General features: G+C 41.3%; 1 pseudogene; it reads left to right on the top strand.

Annotated features, from left to right (window-relative positions):
• The first annotated feature begins 6,069 nt into the window (after positions 1-6,069).
• On the top strand, positions 6,070-6,440 carry LOC118594992 (annotated as a pseudogene).
• The last annotated feature ends 1,404 nt before the right edge of the window (positions 6,441-7,844 follow it).

Below are 7,844 nucleotides of genomic sequence, written 5' to 3'. Positions count from 1 at the left end.
CTACTATGCTATTTTCTGATGGCTGGAATGAATAGATGGCATACTAAAAATTATTCCATGATTGTATACAAATGTTTCCTAAATTTTGTGAATAGATTAAAATTATTTTTTAAAGAAAAAACTTGGCTTGGGCTCTACAACAAGAGGTGCTATTGTTCAAGTGGTAAGATGGCCAGTGTTTGTTGGAAAACAATTCCCTATGGGTCTCTTGCAGTTCTGCACATGTGAGCAGAGGCTGTGGTAACTTGTATTTTGATCATCACAAATACCATACAATAACCAGAGATTCTGTATAATCAACAGCATTAGGCAATAGACTGTCCTTTCAGAGGCCCCTTTACTGCCAGTACCTCTCTCCTGGTTAATGTCAGAAGCAGGTTTGCTTAAGCTCATTATAAAAGATTCAGATTCCAGGGCTGGAGAGATAGCTCAGTAGTTAAAACCACATTTGCTTTTTCTACAGGACCCAGTTCAGTTCTCAGCACCCAATGTCAGACAGCAAACAACTTTCTATAACTCCAAAGGTAGCATACACACATACATATAATTAAAAACAAAAAGATTGGTTCCATGCAGTTCCTCACCTATTACACAAAAGCATCCTGAGTTCAGTACACACCAGCGCCACACTGCACTGCCCACCCCTGGGTGGAGCACAAAGCTCATGTTGCTTGCTATGCTGTGAATAAAATAGTAGTGTTCATTTCTTTCTCATTCACATGTCTCCTGTTGTCTTCCAAGATGTTATGAACTGTGACAGACTTTAACTTGTGACTTGCAAATGGGGGATAAAGGTGCTGATCCTTGACTGCCTGACCATTGACTTACTACATTCTTAGAACCCCATTAAGTAGTGTGTCGAGGTTGAGTGACCAGCACAGTTAATACTGAATATAAGGATTATTTTTTCCTGAGACAAGGTTTTTCTGTGTAGCCTTGGCTGTCCTAAACTCACTCTGTAGACTAGGCTGGCAGACATCTGCCTGCCTCTGCCTCCCAAGTGCTGGGATTAAAGGCGTGTGCCACCACTGCCTGGCTATCAGGATTTTTTAAATGAAAACGTTAGTCTGAGCATCACATTGCTGAGAACTGAGTGTCTTGAAGGACTCCTAAGGCTACCTTGCAGAACTGCTTCTTTATATTTCAAGTATATTCCAGCCCTATTATGGCCAGAGCATGCTGGGACAAAGAAGCTAATGCTTGGCAGTACTTCAAGTGTGCTACATCTATAGACCAACCTGACACTTTACTCTTTGCCTTTTAGGAATTTCATATCCGTACATGTGAATCACTGTCCATCCTGTCTTAGAAAACTACATCTTTGGTTAAACATTGTCTTATCCAGAACCCTAGCTCAAGGTTGTCTGAGAAATAATGCAGTTTCTAGATTTCTCTCCACTTTGTTCCTGGAAAACACTAAGTCCACCCAAGAGAGATGGGGGTGGGATGGGGAGGCACTTGTAGCAGCCAGAGGTTGGTGTTGGGTGTCTTTCTCAATTGTTCCCTACATTTTTTATGTAACATGGTTTCTCACTGACCTAGAGCTCACCAATTTGGCTAAGTAGCTGGCCATCAAGTCTCAGGCAATACCACTGTACCTAATAGCTTTTCTTGCATGTGTCCTGAGGGATTGAACTCAGGTCCTCATACTTCCAAGTCAAGCACTTTACCATTGAGCCATTTCCCTTGCCCTATTTCTTTTTATATACTACTTTTAGGTTTGGTTTACTCTTGATTTTCTAAGGCCTATTTAATTTGCATTATTATATGTTACTTATTTCTGTTATCTGGGCTTTTTTTAATGTAAACAGTCCACCCTCAGTTCCCATAACTTGTCTCACCCTTGGAGTTCCTCTGTAGTGGACAGTTCTGTCTTTTCCAGATCCAGTCAGGTGCTATCTCAAATGCTGCTTACACTTCTTTGCATTTCTTTAGAGTTCCATTGGGAATGTTCCCTGTGAAACCCTCTGTAATATCCAGCATGCTGGTTGGGTTCTATCTTGATAGTTCTCCTACAGACCCTTGATACTTGCTGAGTTTCTCAGGAGTATCTTGTCTTATCTTGTCCTGAAGGATAGTTTAATTGAATTCATGGTACACCCTGAAAATAGAATACTCTTCAGTACTGAAAAGAAATGAGCCAGCAAGCTATGAAAAATATAAAGAAACTTACATGCATATTGCTAAGTGAAAGAAGGCAACTTAAAAAGGCAACATAGCGTAAGATTCCAAGAGGAAAGAGGGAAGGATACTTGGAACACTGAGAATTTTCACAGCAGTAAAATTACCTTGCATGTTATGATGATGATAAAAAAAAGATCAGTGTGTCCCAACTTAAGCCATGAGTGCTAATACTTTCTCAGTTCTGGCTCATTAATGAGTGTACCGCTCTTAGGAAATAGTGATCGTGTAGGAGCCTAGTAGATGCCTATATGGGAATTCTTGTACTTAACACAGCTTTTTAGTGACTCCAAATTACTTTTTAAAAATAACTCTTAAGGGGCTGGAGACATGGCAGTGGGTAAGAGTATGTGATTCTCTTGCAGAGGACCTGAGTTAGTTTCCAGCACCATGCCAGGAGATGTACAACTGCCTGTAACTCTAGCTCTAGGGAGTCTAATGTTTTCTTTTGGCCTCTGGAGGCGCACACACACACACACACACACACACACACACACACACACACATATATATGGCATACACTCACAAAAGCACACACAGATGCACATGAATAAAGACAATCTTCGGCAGGGCATGGCAGTGCACACCTTTAATCCTAGCACTCTAGAGACAGAGGCAGGTAGATCACTGAGTTTGAGGCCAACTTGGTCTACATAGTGAGTTCCAGGGTACCCATACCTACATAGTGAAACCCTCTCTAAAATAAATACAAATCTTTTAAAAATTAAAAAAACAATCTATTGGTACTAAAACTAGTGAAGGCTGAATACCTCCTAAACACCTATCACACACAAAAAGATACCACATAAATTTATATATGAACTAAAAAATAAGGTAACTATAGACCAGAAATGAAGCAATATATATACTGTATACTGGGCTGTAAGTCTGAAAGCAGGCATTGCAGACCAAGATACTAGATTTTGCAGACTAACAAACTAAATACTCAATTTGAAAAATTCAAGAGCAGATTTTGAAGCTAGAGGCAAATGAAAAATTGCAGCACTCATGAAACAGATGGAGGAAATGGATTAAAATACGCAAAACATTGTGATGGTGTCACTTTTTCTGCTGCCTAGCCATAGGGGTAGAACATGCCACCATACTTCTAGCATACAGATAATGAAAACCTCTGAACCTGTAAGCAAGTTCCAGTTAAATGTTTTCCTTTATAAAAGTTGCCATGGTCGTGGTGCCTTTTCACAACAATAGAAGCCCTAAGACAGAAGTTGGTACCAGGGACTGGGATATTGCTATGATAGGCCTAATGGTACTTTTGTTTGGAGGAATGTGGGTTTTGGAACTTTGGGCTAAGAAAGCAGTTGAATGCTTTAAACAAGGTTTAATGGGCCATACTATTTGGAGCGTGGAAGACAATGGGTTTTTGAACTGTTGGACCTGGCTCAAGAAGTTTTAGAGAAGTATATTAATATTAGCATGTGGCCTAGAGACCATTCTTGTGTTGTTTTGGCAAAGAGTGTGTCTGCATTCTGCCCATGTCCCAAAAAAAAAAAAAAAAAAAAAAAAAAATCTGCTTTAAGATAAATTGAAGAGTTATGGATTAACAGCTTTGTCAGAGGTTTCCAGAGAGCCTATTATTGACTGTATTGCTTGGTGGCCATGCTTATGCAAATCTATAAAGAAAAGGATCAAACTGAACAAGGAAAACTACAAAATGTACAGTTTGAGGAGAAAAGGGGGACCTGGGAAAAAGTTTAAAGAAAAGCATGATCCTCAATGGAGTAAAGGGAGAGGTGACTTCAGAGCAAGATCCTGTCCAGCTAAACTTCCAACTTGTGAAAAGGAATTAACAGAAAAGCTTGGTGGCAAACACCTTTAATCCCAGCACTTGGGAGGCAGATGCAGGTGAATTTCTGAGTTCAAGGTCTATGGAGGGAGTTCCCGAACAGCCAAACTTAGGCAGTGAAGGAAACTATTGAAAACAGAAAGCTGGTAAAGATGTGATTGAACAAGGCAGGCTGTGTTCCAGCCTCAGCAAGCAGCAGAACTTGGCACTTTGGGCCACCTGGTTGAGGCTTTAGAGTCAAGAATATAAAATTGGGGTTATGGAAATCTCCCTTTGCAACTAAAGAAAGCCACTGAGGCCAGGCATATGCTGTTGCAGGGTATTCACTGGGTGTTGGAAATGCCAGTATAGCCTTGGGCCTTTCTCAGAGTGAGCGTCTAAGCACAAAAACCATGCTAACCAAGTTAATGTTGGTAAACACTAATGTTTCAAGTGAATGATGGAAGAAAGACTCCAAGGATGTAATCAAGCTTTGCAGCAGTGCTGTGGATATCGCTCTGTATAAATAAAATGCTGTTTGGCCAGTGGCCAGGCAGGAAGTATAGGTGGGACAAGAGAGAAGAGAATTCTGGGAGGTGGAAGGCTTGGGTAGAGAGACACTGCCAGCCGCCGCCATGACAAGAAAGATGTAAGGTACTGGTAAGCCACGAGCCACATGGCAAAAGTATAGATTAATAGAAATGGACTGAATATAAGAGTAAGAGCTAGACCATAGTAGGCCTGAGCTAATGGCCAAGCAGTTTAAATAATATAAGTGTCTATGTGTTTATTTTATAAGTGGGTTGTTGGAGTAACAGGGCTTGGCGGGGGCTGGAGAGGTCTCCAACTACACAGCAGCAGGGAGAAACATCCCCTGTGGACTGAGCTCCAAGCAGCTTTGCAGAAGGGTTTTTATTGATTGTTACACAAAAGACCTTTTAGAGCCACAGTCCTGCTACACCTAGGTTCAGGTTCTGAGTCAGGGAGGGGGTGTTGCTGCTAACAAATGAATTGTCTGGCCACCAGATGAGTTTCACACAAGTGGCCGGCCCCAAATAGCTCCAGCCTTCTTTATTTATTTATCAAAAACAAGTATGTTTTTCCATACTAGCAAACCAGTTCTTCCATTCTCCAACATTAACTTCTGGCAAAAACAAACATGTCAAATGTTTTTGCCCAACTATAATATCAAAACATCTTTTTTTTTTTTTTTGCTTTGTTTGTTTGTTTGTTTGTTTTTGTTTTTTAAACAGAATTTCTCTGTGTAACCCTGGCTGTCCTGGAACTCACTTTGCAGACTTGGCTGGCCTCAAATTCACAGAGATCCACCTGCCTCTGCCTCCCAAGTGCTGGAATTAAAGGTATGAGCCACCACTGCCCATCAATTGAAACATCTTTAAACCAAAAACAACACTTATCAGTTTGCCAGCTTGGCCAAATATCAAGCCAGGTACATCCTATTTTAAAAAACTAGAAGGTAATTGATACAGGCACACATTTTCAAGAACAATATCATCAAAACGTATTTACAGAAATGGTGTGATCTGCCTCCAATCCTGTTGGCACTGAAGTAGAACAGCTCCTGGGGTCTGAAGTGACAGCTGGCATCTCCAAACAAGAAATCTGAGAAGCATCGACCCCCAAAGAATTTTAGGAGAGAATATTCTAGAAAAAAAAAATGGGGTTTCTGGGAATAATCACATCTGTTCCATGTGTGACTGACAAAGTGACACTGAAAACCAGAAGAGAATCATCAGGATTATGAGAGAAAAGAAAGTGTGCTGGCCACTCTGTCCAGCGGTATTCTGCGCTGTCCCAAAGTCCACTGGTCCTTGCCAAGTGAAACGGTCCCCATAGGCTTTGCCTCATCTGGAGAGCCCTTGGACAAACACTCATATACTTATACGATACTAGGCCGCACAGATCCCAACATTTTAGCAAGTCAATTTCTGCATATCAGAACCTTTGATCTGATCTAGGAGTTGTCTGTAGGAGCTCATTACCTAAGCAATTCTCAGCCATTACCATTCTTTTGTGACTGAAGTCATACAAATGTTGAAGCTCCTACAAGAAAAGAAACTCCGCTCTTACGGGGACGGTGCTTAGAGGCACTCAGAATGGTCCAGCGTTTGACATACCATCGTAGGCTTTCCTACAACACAGCCTCTAACAAAACTAGGCTGTCTCGAACCCCTGGCAACAGGATTGTTTACCTTTATACCAAGAAGGTTGGAAAAGCACCTAAATCCGCATGCGGTGTGTGCCCAGGCAGGCTTCGAGAGGTTCGAGCTGGGAGACCGAACGTCCTTATGAGGTTGTCTAAGACAAAGAAACATGTCAGCAGGGCCTACGGTGGGTCCATGTGTGCCTAGTGTGTCCGTGACAGGACCAAGCGAGCTTTCCTTATTGAGGAGCAGAAAATTGTTGTGAAGGTGTTGAAGGCACAAGCACAGAGTCAGAAAGCGAAATAAATATGCAGCTTTTTTAAATAATAAAGGTCAAGGCTTGGTCTGTGAAAAAAAAGAAAAAGAAACCCCATAAATCTCAGATAACAATCACTGATTATTTAGAGATAACTTCAAAGCCAAATTGGCCACCCTAGTGTAAATGCAGGTACAATGGATCTCCTAAATTTCTCACTACAGTTAACAACAATCAGAAGCAGAACTACAGAAGCCAAAGGGCAAGTTTAGTACATTTTGAGACTTTTCCCAGAACTATACGGTCTTTGATGGGTTAGGCCTTTGTTTTCATTTTAGCTGGCACTTCCATCATGGAGTCCCCATTGGCCTTAGTGAATGAGTCAAACGGTGGACTCATCCTGTTTTAGTGTAAGATGTAGGGCCCTGTTATTAATACATTCAAAATTAGAATTAAAGGCCCAGTCAGTGTTAATAGTAGTTAGTCAAGGGTGCTAGAAATAAGACACTGGTTCCAACCAAGGCAAGGGTTTTTTTTAATTACTCTTTCTTTTTTTTCTTTTGAAACAGGGTTTCTCTGTAACCACTGGCTGTCCTGGAATTTGCTCTGTAAACCAGGCTGGCCTCAAATTCACAAGAGATCTGCCTGCCTCTGCCTTCTGAGGGCTGAGATTAATTACTCTTGATCAATAGAAACAACAGTTTTCTCCCATACATAATTTCCTTTATCTCATGACTAAGCTTCTACCATTTCTGTAAGGGAATCTGTTGTTTTGATACCTCTAGGTCCAGATCAACCTGTCTACTTAGTTTGGGAAGAATTAGAAGAGGTATATTTAGTCAAATCATTGGTACATGTCCACCAAGTAGTTTCAGGGGCTTGGTAATATTACTGTTATCCAGACGAATTAAGCCCTAAGGCAGAATAGCAGGTATCAGAATGAGGGGAAATGCTTATGCTAATCCTCTGACATTAATTGGGGCTGCCCCCAGTCACATAGAGTTTTGTCAGTCTGTGGGCAGACAGTTTGGTTATTTCTTATCCCTATGCAGTATAGGCCCTGGGTGTCTTAAGTATAACCAGCAGTCCTAGCAGATTTCTGTCTGGAAATAACTCTATTCCCAGGGTCCCTTCCTGTGGCAGAGTCTAATTCCCCAGGTTTTCCTGTTCCCCAAAGGCTAGCATCTTTTCTAAGGAAATTTTTAAGAAGCTTCAGTATTTTTGTTTTGTTTTAATAATTTATTTGTATTTTATGTACATTGGTGTTTTGCCTGCATGTATGTCTGTGTGAGGGTGTCAGATCCCCTGGAACAGGAGTTAAAGGCAGTTGTGAGCTGCCATGTGGGTGCTGGGAATTGAACCCAAGTCTTCTGGAAGAGCAGCCAGTGCTCTTAACTGCTGAGCCATCCTCCAGCCCCAGAAAGCCTCAGTTTTATGAACCCAATTTTTTAAATGG

The sequence above is a fragment of the Onychomys torridus genome, chromosome 13, assembly GCF_903995425.1.
Source record: "Onychomys torridus chromosome 13, mOncTor1.1, whole genome shotgun sequence".
Taxonomy (NCBI): domain Eukaryota; kingdom Metazoa; phylum Chordata; class Mammalia; order Rodentia; family Cricetidae; genus Onychomys; species Onychomys torridus.
The sequence above is the reverse complement of the archived record's forward strand: the minus strand, read 5'-3'. Positions and strand labels throughout refer to the sequence as shown.